At 36.1% G+C, this 10,996-nt stretch overlaps 1 protein-coding gene across 3 annotated transcripts in view; it reads right to left on the bottom strand.

Moving 5' to 3' along the window:
* Positions 1-10,996, bottom strand: part of LOC120427113 (SLIT and NTRK-like protein 6) — a 30,170-nt gene that overhangs the window by 16,195 nt on the left and 2,979 nt on the right. For 2 of the 3 annotated variants that reach the window (XM_039591963.2, XM_039591962.2), the window contains one exon: positions 239-879. The exons of the other annotated variant lie outside the window; for it this stretch is intronic. The gene's annotated coding sequence lies outside the window, so the exon portion shown is untranslated. The remainder of the gene's footprint in view (positions 1-238; positions 880-10,996) is intronic. 3 annotated transcript variants of the gene reach the window in all.

Genomic DNA, 10,996 nt, shown 5'->3' with positions numbered 1-10,996 from the left:
CGCCTCAATTGGCTTTAGTGTGTGGTGCAGTTATATAGGTCAGCGAAGGGTTCGAACTGGGTGATGATCGTTGGTGCAGTGAAAAGTCGATGATTTGAGTAAAAAGTCATATTAGATCAAAGTCAAACCATCAGAGTTTTACTGTATTGTGCTTCAATGGAGTCGCATGGTACTCTAGTTGCTGAATTGAAAGCTAAGGCCGGTATGTAATCAGAGTTCGAGTCAATGTTTAACTCACCTGTGCGGCTGCTAAGTACTTTTCAATCACGACCAGATTTAATCGCCAGCTAGTCTAGCTCCGTTTCCGTTCCGACTCAAAACTAAACTAGTCTCCGGTGGGTGCTGCTGAGCGCTCTAATTGAATCTTCTCGCAATTAAACCCACCTAATTGTGTTATGATGCTGGGGTTTAGAGCGGGTCTAGGGTTACACAGCACCAGTAGCAGTTACAGTTTAATTAGTGGCTCGGTTTGGGCTGTAATTATCAATCCGCGGCCACTATCACATTTCCAGTGGTGCGTTGAAACGATCAGTTTCACTTGGCCTCAACAGTTTTCCCCTATTTATTTTGCTCAAATTTCACACCTCTTTTCACGCTCAATTTAATCGCACAATTCACAAATTTCACAGACCAACACCTTTTCCGATTCGACGTTTCCCGTCCAAAAAGTCGATCAGACACGCGTGGACATTCGGAGTAAACAAGGCAGGCCGTTTCACCGGAAATGTCAATTTAATTTTTCAATTTGACCGCGGATTGGGACGTGGAGCCGTCGTGACTTTGGGTGACTTTGAGGGCAAGATGCTGGGCGGACTTTTTGGTGTCTTAGTTGTTTGAAGATAAGTCGCAGTTTGGGCAGTTTTGAGGCGTGTTTCATATCTGCAAAATATGATCGAAAAAGAAAAAAAGATACTTTTAAGGTTAGGTTGACCGTTGGCGAAACGCTGCTTTGCTCTGTAAAAGCATCATCGTTTGCTTTAATTGATTTAATTCCCTTTAATTGAGCAAAATATGCTGCAACGTTGAGACACAATGCTGTTCGTACTATATGTGGTTAGTTAGTAGATTGATGCTAACTTGGTTTGGGGATGCTGCAGCATCGCGTTGAAACGGGGAAGCTCGGCGACTATTGTTGGACTGGTTTGCGATGGATTCTACAGTTCTAGTGGGTTGCACATATGATCGGTCGGTCGGTTAGAATTTTGTATTGTATCGTGTTTCGTGTCGTCTGCTGCTGATAGAACGAGGATTTGTGAAGCTTTGATAAGATTGAGTGTCATAAATTTAATCGAGAGTTACTGCTGACGAATAGCAGTAAATCTGGGCTGGAGAAACTGATACAGGCTTATGATAAAAGTTTTGGTGTGTTGTACTTTATTACTCGCTGCACTGGGATTAAATTTTACTTTTTAAAGAATATATGATTTTTTTCAAATTGTTACAGCTTTTTTTCAAAATAATAAATTAAACCTTTTTAATATATAAGTATTTCATAAAAAATATCATCAAGATAAAAAAATACGAAAGTTCTTTTTTTTACACTGGAATAGAAACTGGCAAAGGAAAGTTAAAGGTACCTTTTAGGTAATAACCAACACATCTTTTTTTCATTTTTTTGTTGTATTTCAGCAAACAGAGGTCTAATTTTTTTTACCTCAATTTTTTTCATTTACCTCTAAACCAAACCAAATTGATAAAAATCTAAAAACAACAATTAAAAAAAGGAAATAACTGTTTAATTGTGTTAATTGTGCAATTTAGCAAAAAAATTCAAAATTACTATTTTAAAGCAAAATAAAAAAAATACATTAAATTGCTTTACACATATATAACAACAGTTTGCTGCTCAATGAATTCTTAAAATATTTTGTTTTCATTTATTGTTTAAAAATTTTAAATATGTAAAAAATACCTATTAGATCCCCTTTGCTTCAAAATACAGAAAAAGTGACACAATGAATTTATGACCTTCTACAACAAAACTCCGGCTATAGGCGGGTTTCGATAAAAAAAAAGACATTTTTATAGCAAAACCCCGATTTAATATCACCAGAGGTGAAATAGAGCCTTTCTTACAAAATGATGAAACTCCGACAAATATATTGGTGCAATTAATTTTTCAGAAACAAAATGATACCACCCAGTGAGAATTTGACCTAAAGCTTCAAATATTTTTAGGCTATACCTCAAATGCCATTTTTTTAATTTCAGAGGTACATTATGGGTGCAAGATGTTTAAATTTAATTAAGTAAAACATATTGGATTGACATTATTAGAAAAAAATGAAGGGTACTCTGTCTTTAATTTAAGTCTATGATTAACTTAAAAAATATGTTGATCTTTGTCGATCTATTATCAGAAGCCAGAAAGAACATTTTCACGCGCAAGCGTAAATGTGCTGGCGTTTATGCTTCGACTTGACGACTTGTCGATCTTTCGAGCGAGAACGAGCCGGGACTTCGAGTTGATCTGGCTCGAGATCGAGCCTGAATCACGAAAGAATCAATGTCAACGAATTTTGAGTTGTAATCATAGACAGTTTTTCTTAAAAATTGAAAACAGTGTTTTCGATTTTTAAAATGTTTACTTAAGAAAATTATTCACGAATTCGGAATCAACTCAATGTTTACAAATATGAAATTATAGATTCAGCTTACAAGATTTCAATCCGTGCTAACAATAGTCTTAGAATAAAATTCAATAAAGTTCAAATGCTTCGCAACAAAAATCCATTGATTTATAAGAGAATTTTAAAACTGAGAGACACCATTTTAAAACATAATTCGCATTGACCTTATCATATTTATAAATCGTAGCAAATTGATAATGAATTCTTAGTTGAAAAGGATTGATAAAAACTAAAAAGTAGAGCGTCCAATTTTCCTTCCCGGAAATAAAATTCCCTGGAATTCCAGGGATTTCCCGAAAAAATAAATTTCCCGTTTCTCGGGAAATTTGTAAATTTCCCGTTAATTTTCGAAATTCAAGCGGCAGTATACATTTTCTTAACTTTTTGGCATTTTTTTTTCTCTAAATTAAGTTTGCCAAAAAAATAATAGTGATAAAACCCAATTTTATTTTATTCAATTCTATTTACCGTTCTTATTGAACTTACCAGTTCGTTTGAAAATTTCATTTAAGGGTTTGATTTCACAACAAAGAATAAAATTAGATAATTTATCATTTTTTTTAATAGGTTCTATAAACATATAAAACACAATAACATATAGGACCGTTTTTTTGCCATGACCAAATTGGATGAAAGTTGGATTGGTATCATTAAATGTCTCAAAAAGAGTTGTGCAAAAAGAATTAGGTTAATATGTTTAAATGTGTTCGAAAAATTAGGAGCAGCCGTTGCTGACTGGTTACGGTGTTCGCTTTGTAAGCGAATGGTTCTGAGTTCAATTCCCATCTGCTCCCAACGAGAAAGTTAAGAACTCATAAATTTGAAATGATAAATATGAACGAAAAATCAAAGTCGCTCGAGGCGGGGTTCTATCCCCCGTCCTTTGGATTGGTAAGCAAAAATGCTAACCACTAGGCCATGACGACTTGGTGAGCGTGGACTGGAATTAGGAATACTGTTACAGAGAGCGAGTTGTGGCGCTATAACCATGGCAAATAGTGTCCAGGGAATTCGTGGAAATACAATGTCCCATCCCAGAGGGTCTCGGAGTACCAAACCTTCTTAGCATGGTGCTCCCAACGAATACAACCAAATCTCGGAGCGTATGGTGGTGTGTCCCCACGCTTCTTCCTCCCCTGTCGATTCAGAATTGTGTTGTTGTTCGAACACTCAGTGCTCAAACTCAACCCAATTACGAATCATCTCTGCGATACGGCTTTACGCAGTAGGCCTGGCCGCTTTAACGCTTGTGATGTTTCAATGCATTTCAATGCAATGGCGCACTACAAATGTTAATAAATGACAAGAAGAGTGCTAGGCGTCATCTAACCTAAGGCACTCTCCAGGATCCCTTCGAAAGATTGGCTGCGCTAGGGTCTGATTAGATTAGATTAGATTAAATGTGTTCGAAAAATTACAGCTTATAGTTGACAATTGGTAGAGAACTAGAGCGACCAAGGTCACAAAAGGTTTAACCATGAAGTTAATTTTTTTTTGTTATGAAAATTATCTTTAATGAAGTCACTTATTAGGCTGAATCATTAAAAATCACTAGAAAACAGCTTCGTTTTTTATAAAAGGTGCCCAAAAAATGCAATCATATCTATTTATTCATGAGCCCAAACCAGTAAGAATTGTTCTGGAAAAAATATTTGGCATTGAAACATTTTTTTGGTTCATTTCAACTTAATAATCAATATTATTATTATCAATAAATCTTATTTTCTCAATCTGGTCTCAGAGATACATTTGAAAGCAATTTTAAGATTTTGGAGCATTGATTTGTTTTACTCACTGCCCAAACACTAAATAAATTAAATAGATAAAACATACTTCTTAACAAAAAAAAAACATATATTTGTTATTGATATTTTGTTCGAGCTAAAATTAATTGATCTTCACGCTTATTTTGCCCATTTATGTTGCTTTTTTGCTGTAAAATATCAATCAGAACCAAGATCGGAACAATTTTCGATAAATTTAAATTTTTGTGAGAGTTCCCGTGATTTCCCAGGAAAATTGTTAAATATTTCCCGTTACCCGGGAATTTTGTAACCCCGGGAAATTGGACGCTCTACTAAAAAAGAAACACATATGGAGTGCCTGGCTAAACAAGAGTAAATATAAACGGAAAAGATGAGGCAACTTTTTTGACCCCTTAACAACTAGACTGTGCCCTATTTAGTATCGATAACTAGGATAAAACCTTAGACGAATGTTTTTAAGATAACGAAAATTAATATTTTTATCTGCGAAATGGATAAGAACATTTTTGAAAGAAGAAATTTATAGGTGAGAAATTCGAAATCAGAAAGCAGTACAGTATAGTTTAAATTATCTTAATTTTCGAAATGTAAACTTGTAGTACTCGAAATGCTAAAAGGCTGGTCCAAATTTCGTTTAAAGTTTTTGTAACCCCTCCCCCGCCTTCAAAGTTGGGCCGAAAAATTACGTGGTAAAATGTAATTTTTTGACTGTAGCATTACTGTGATATTTTATAAATTATTCCCCCCTCTTGACTTTGACTTTGTCAGAGCTGAGGGACAAAAACATTAAATAAAATTTGTACCAGCCTTATGCCTAGCTAACAAAAAAAAAAATAATGGACATGTGTACATTTTTAGCATAAATACATTAGTTCAATTCGAGATGTAAAAATAATGTTCCTTGGTTAAATCTCAAGACCCACTTTTGACTTTCAAGCTCGCACAAGGAGTTGCCATGATGGGGGTGAAGCTGGAGACGTTCTGGGTCGTAAAGAAGACGACCGCCTGACCACTTTTGTGCAGATTCGGTCTGCAGTGTATCGATTTAGTTTATGTTGGATGTACGGAGCATGCTATCTGGAGAGTTTTTTGGTCTCTCGCACTTTAGCTTTTGTGGATAATGTTTAGTTTTAGTCATGTGACGTAGGTCACGGGTCAGGCAGTCTCCAGCACACTTCAAGAGAAGTGTAGACGTAGAATTTTCCGTGTGGCACTATCATACCACACGGAAAATTCTTTCCCTTGTGGTAAGGTTGTGTAGCAATTGTGTTTTTTTGTCGCAAAAAATTTGCCTTTCCGTGCACCAAAAGTTGCACGCAAGCAACCCCCCTCGTTAAAAACCCCTCGTTCGTCGACACAGCACAGATCGACGAAAAAAGCTTTGACGGCGCACCAGTCAAAGTGACAGCTGTCGGCGAACTCAAAACGAGCTGCTCACAGCAGCACATCAAATTCCGGTCTTTTTTGATCGTCGTCTGCTGAACGGTGCGCACGCACCTGCGGTTTTGCTGCTCGCCGGCCGACGCCAAGTGCCGCACAAATTATCAACCTCGGCCAACGACGCCGCCGGAAAAAAAGGCCCCAGAAGGCGATCCAAACCCGGGCAAATGCCACGCCGAACGGAGAACAACAAAATGGCCGATTCACGAGGCGTCATCAGAAAAGGGCATCCACGCCTGCTGCGATCGGGGGAGTGCTTCGCCAGCGACCGGGTCGGGCACGCAAGAGTCCGCGCAAGGACGGAGCGGCCTGGACGTTCGTCCATTCTCACACCCGAAGGCGGTCAGCGGTGGCGGAGCGGATTGGCCCAGATGCCGCGAGGAAGCGGAAAAGAAGAAAAGCGGTGCTTGTGAGGGAAAGTGTTGGCTGGTCGGGCCGAATTGAAGAATTCCGCGTGGGCGCGGGCAAAAGGCGACACGCCACGCGGCGTTTGGCGATCAGAGGGTGAACCAGTGCAAGGTCATGCGGAGGAGGAGAAGAGAGAGGAGCGGGGGAAGGAAAAAAGATGGAGGAAGGAAAAGAAGGAAAAGTGCAATAAGCCGGAAAGGCGCGTGAAGCGCGGGAAAAGGAAGAAGAATGAAGGGAAAGTGACGGGAAGAGGAAGTGGAAGTTTTTGTACGCACACACACATACTAACACGATTGGAACGGTTCAATACACATGCTGAAACATAAATTTCGTGCTTGTTTTCCTTTTTATTTGAGCTCAGAGAGCAGCCGGAAGATTCTTCCATTACAATGGTTTAATCTTAGACAGCCGGCTGTGGAAAGATAAAACCAAATAATATTTGTTTATAGTATGAGGTGTTAAACGCAATGCTGCAATGATAGCGTAGTCTGATTTTTAATTATATAATCATTTAGTTCATGAATTTGTTACGGAATAGACGCGACGAACTCAATCATCAAGTGCCTTCCTATCTTCTTTCTATTAGCTAGATTAGGTATTGATTTTCGTTGCCTCTCGAGCTACGATGCTATGGAGAGGGCTTAACACACAAACAACCGACGTCGAGCCCTCCGAGCTACGGAGCTATGGGAAGGTCTTTTCAACACAAAAAAGACTAGCGCACCACACGACGTTCGCACAATTCACGACAAAAATGCGAAACAAAAGGCACAAACAAAAAAAAATCACTTTTCACTCCGAATATTTTTTTACGACCACGCGCTCCCTTTGCCAATTATGCACTCAAAAAAAAATCACAATATCCAAATTGGCACAAAAAATAAATAAATAAAAAAGCATTATTTAAGACTTTGAACAAAACAATACTGTTTGTACTTTGCTTGATATTGAGTGTTTTTATTTTATTTCATAAAATTTATTTTTGAAAGAGCTATCGAATGAGCTATTAATAAATATTTAAGATTAGAATCGTAGAAATAAATACTTAAATCTATTTAATATTAACTTATATATTTTTTCATCATAGTGAAAAGTAATAAAGTAATTTAATGTAATTAATTCATTTGGACCAGTATTAACTGGCAGATGTAATTTGAGTTATTAATTGGCAGACTGGCAAGTAATAAATGCTTCTGGAAACCCTTGCTTTTGATCTGGATCATTTTGGTTTGACGTGGAATCGCTGAATAGCCAAAATTGTATGAAAACTTGTATAGATAAACTAATGATGCAAAATGTCTAATTTGGTAATTGAAAAAGTACGTTCAAAGTTTTATCCAAATTAAAAATAAATACAAAAAATATTTAATCGTTGTCCAAAGCCTCAGAGAGTTTGACAGTTGCGAATTGTTTCTACTTCAGTATTTCCATATTAGTTAAATTTCAAGGTTTGAAGACAATATTTTATTTTTTAATGGATTATCAGAAGTTTACACAAACCACCTTGCGTAAGAGTATTAAAAAACACCCAAAAAGCAAAAACTGAAAATTTGGTTTGTTGGACCTTTTAAAAAAACTCCAGAATTTATGGTTGCTGGCAGGGCTGCGGAGTCGGGTCATATTTCAAGCGACTCCGACTCCGACTCCGGCTTTCTAGGATTAGCCGACTCCGACACCGGCTCCGGCTTTCAGATCCAACCGACTCTCCAACTCTGGTCTACCAACTCCAACTCTGGTCTACCAACTCTAGCCGACTCCGACTCCGACTCCAGCTTTCAAAAAATCATAGTCCGACTCCGACTCCACATATTTTGATAAATAGGATTATTTAAAAACTCTTTAAGTGAAAAAACCGGAAAAAAGTTTCTAGTTTTACAAGTTTTAGACGTTACTGAAACAGAAATAAAAAAACGCCAGTTTTGAGGGCATTTTCAGAAGAACAGTTTGGTAAGTTGCTCACTTTTTTGTTGACATTAATAAGAAGCACAGTGACTATCATAGTCACCTTGTTTTTTTAAATAACAATTTTAAGCGAAACTATTTTTTAAAGCTCCATTGAAATTTTTAAGACGTACATGGACATCACGCCAAGGCTGATGAAGTTTATTATTACAAATCAATGTATCTAAAAAAAACCTTCGTGGTAAGAACGCTTTTCAAATATCCGTGACCTAAAAAAAAATTTGGATTTGTTTGAATTTTTATTTTTTTTTATATATATTTAAAAGGAGGCGCGCGATGCTTCTTCCCTGGGCCTTGTCAAGTCAAGGGGCATGATTTGATCCTAGTGCACTGCCGTTCTACGCATAATTGTCCCATGTTCAAAAAAGTGCAACTGAGAAAAACGCGATTGAAATTTTTCTACCGATTTCTGTGTTTCTACGCATAATTGTCCCGTGGGTTCCTATTTGCCCTATGTGTCCCTAATCGCCCCAGTTAGCAGTTTATCACCCTTAATTGTGATTCTGTAGCTATACAACAGATAAACAAGACATAATGGTTAGTAAAACTAATGATTCCGTGTAAGAAAATACTTGGTGGGACAATTATGCGTAGAAGTTTAACGATGGGACAAACAGACTTGGTGTTGTTTTTGATGAGTTTCCGAACAAAGTACCAGATTTTATGTTTTTTTCTTAAAGTACATATCAAACTAAACTTAAAAATGTAATAAAGTCAAAATCGTCCAAAACTGACATGGGACAATTATGCGTAGAACGGCAGTGCATTAGTTAAAATTTGGGTATAAATTCTTTTTTATAAGCACTATGGACACCACTTCATGCTACGAGAACTCGCTTTGCCGCAGCCCCAGGGCTTAAGCGTTGACCGATAAGCTGTCTTCGTGAACTAGGTAGTTCTCCTTCATTGTTAAAGAGCAAACATGAAAAATTGTTGTTCTAAATGAAAAAATGACCCTTCTGGGTCAATGTAGATTCGAAAAGTACATTAAATTTCCCATAAAATGATATGTTCCAAAAATTTTTACAGTCGAGTAACGGAAAATGGGAGAATTTTTAAAACTTTTTTAGTGTTTTTTTTCGATGAAAAATACGTTTTTTTTCGGAATTCTGAGTACGCCATCAAATCGGGCGTCTAATTTTACATAAAAATCCCTTTGACACAAATTTTCTATCTCATCACCGTTTCAGGCTGCACATTATTGAAAAACACCTCTTTTTTCCGCCCCTCCGTCACGAGATATCAAAAAACGGACCTCGGAATCGTAATCAGGGACAAAAGTTACCCCTTAGGACAAAGTTTCACGCAAATCGAAAAGGAGTCGGGGCGGGGCAACTTTTCCCGATTTCGTGTGAGTTGGTAGAGAATTACCCAATTGTAATCTTAGACATTTTTTTTGAAAATTGAAAACAGTGTTTTCGATTTTTTAAAAGTTTACTTCAAAACTAAGCAAATTGTTCACGAATTCGGAATCAACTTAATGTTTACAAATTTGACATAATAGATTCTGCTTACAAGATTTCTATCCGTGCTAACAATAATTTTACAAGTTTATTTTTTCAATGAAAGTTCAAATGTTTAGCAAAAAAAATCCATTGATTTATAAGGGAATTTTAAAAATGAGAGACACAATTTTAAAACATAATTTGCATTGACCTTATCATATTAATAAATCGTAGCAAATTGATAATGAATTCTTAATTGAAAAGATTGATAAAAACTAAAAAATAGAGCGTCCAATTTTCCTTCCCGGGATAAAAATTCTTTGGAATTCCAGGGATTTCCCGAAAAAAATAATTTCCCGTTTCCGAAATTCAAGCGGTAGTATACATTTTCTTAACTTTTTGGCATTATTTTCTCTAAATTAAGTTTGCCAAAAAAATAATAATGATAAAACCCAATTTTATTTTATTTAATTCTATTCACCGTTCTTATTGAACTTACCAGTTCGTTTGAAAATTTCATTTAAGGGTTTGATTTCACAACTAAGAACAAAACTAGACATTTTTTGAATAGGTTCTATAAACATATAAAACACAATAACATATAGGACCTTTTAAAATAAATCTAGAGAATTACGATATTATGGAATGAAATTTAACTATTATAATTGTGGTTAGTTTTTTAAAACAAAAATTGTTGTTCAATCATTTTAAAATGGTCCGCCGTGTTCAAAATTTATGTTTTTTACGTTTTTTTGCCATGACCAAATTGGATGAAAGTTTGATTGGTATCATTAAATGTCTCAAAAAGAGTTGTGCAAAAAGAATTAGGTTAATTTGTTTAAATGTGTTTGAAAAATTACAGCTTAAAGTTGACAATTGGTAGAGAACTAGAGCGACCAAGGGCACAAGTGGTTTAACCATGAAGCTAATATTTTTTTGTTATGAAAATTATCTTTACCGAAATCACTTATTAGGCTGAATCATTCAAAATTACTAGAAAACAGCTTCGTATTTTATAAAAGGTGCCTATAAAATGCAATCATGTCTATTTATTCATGAGCCCAAACCAGTAAGAATTGTTCTGGAAAAAATATTTGGCATTGAAACATTTTTTTGGTTCATTTCAACTTAATTATCAATATTATTATTATCAATAAATCTTATTTTCTCAATCTGGTCTTTGAGACAAATCCAAAGGAATTTTAAGATCCAAACACTAAATAAATTAAATAAATAAAACATACTTCTTAACACTGGAACGCCCAACGCATGTCCAACTTACACGGACGCCCAAGCCTCCAAAAAAAACACGTTTCTTAATCCACCATTAGTGGGTGGTGCCTTC

This window comes from Culex pipiens, chromosome 3 (genome assembly GCF_016801865.2).
Source record: "Culex pipiens pallens isolate TS chromosome 3, TS_CPP_V2, whole genome shotgun sequence".
NCBI classification, from domain to species: domain Eukaryota; kingdom Metazoa; phylum Arthropoda; class Insecta; order Diptera; family Culicidae; genus Culex; species Culex pipiens.
Note: the sequence above shows the minus strand (reverse complement) of the source record. Positions and strands in the feature narration are given on the sequence as shown.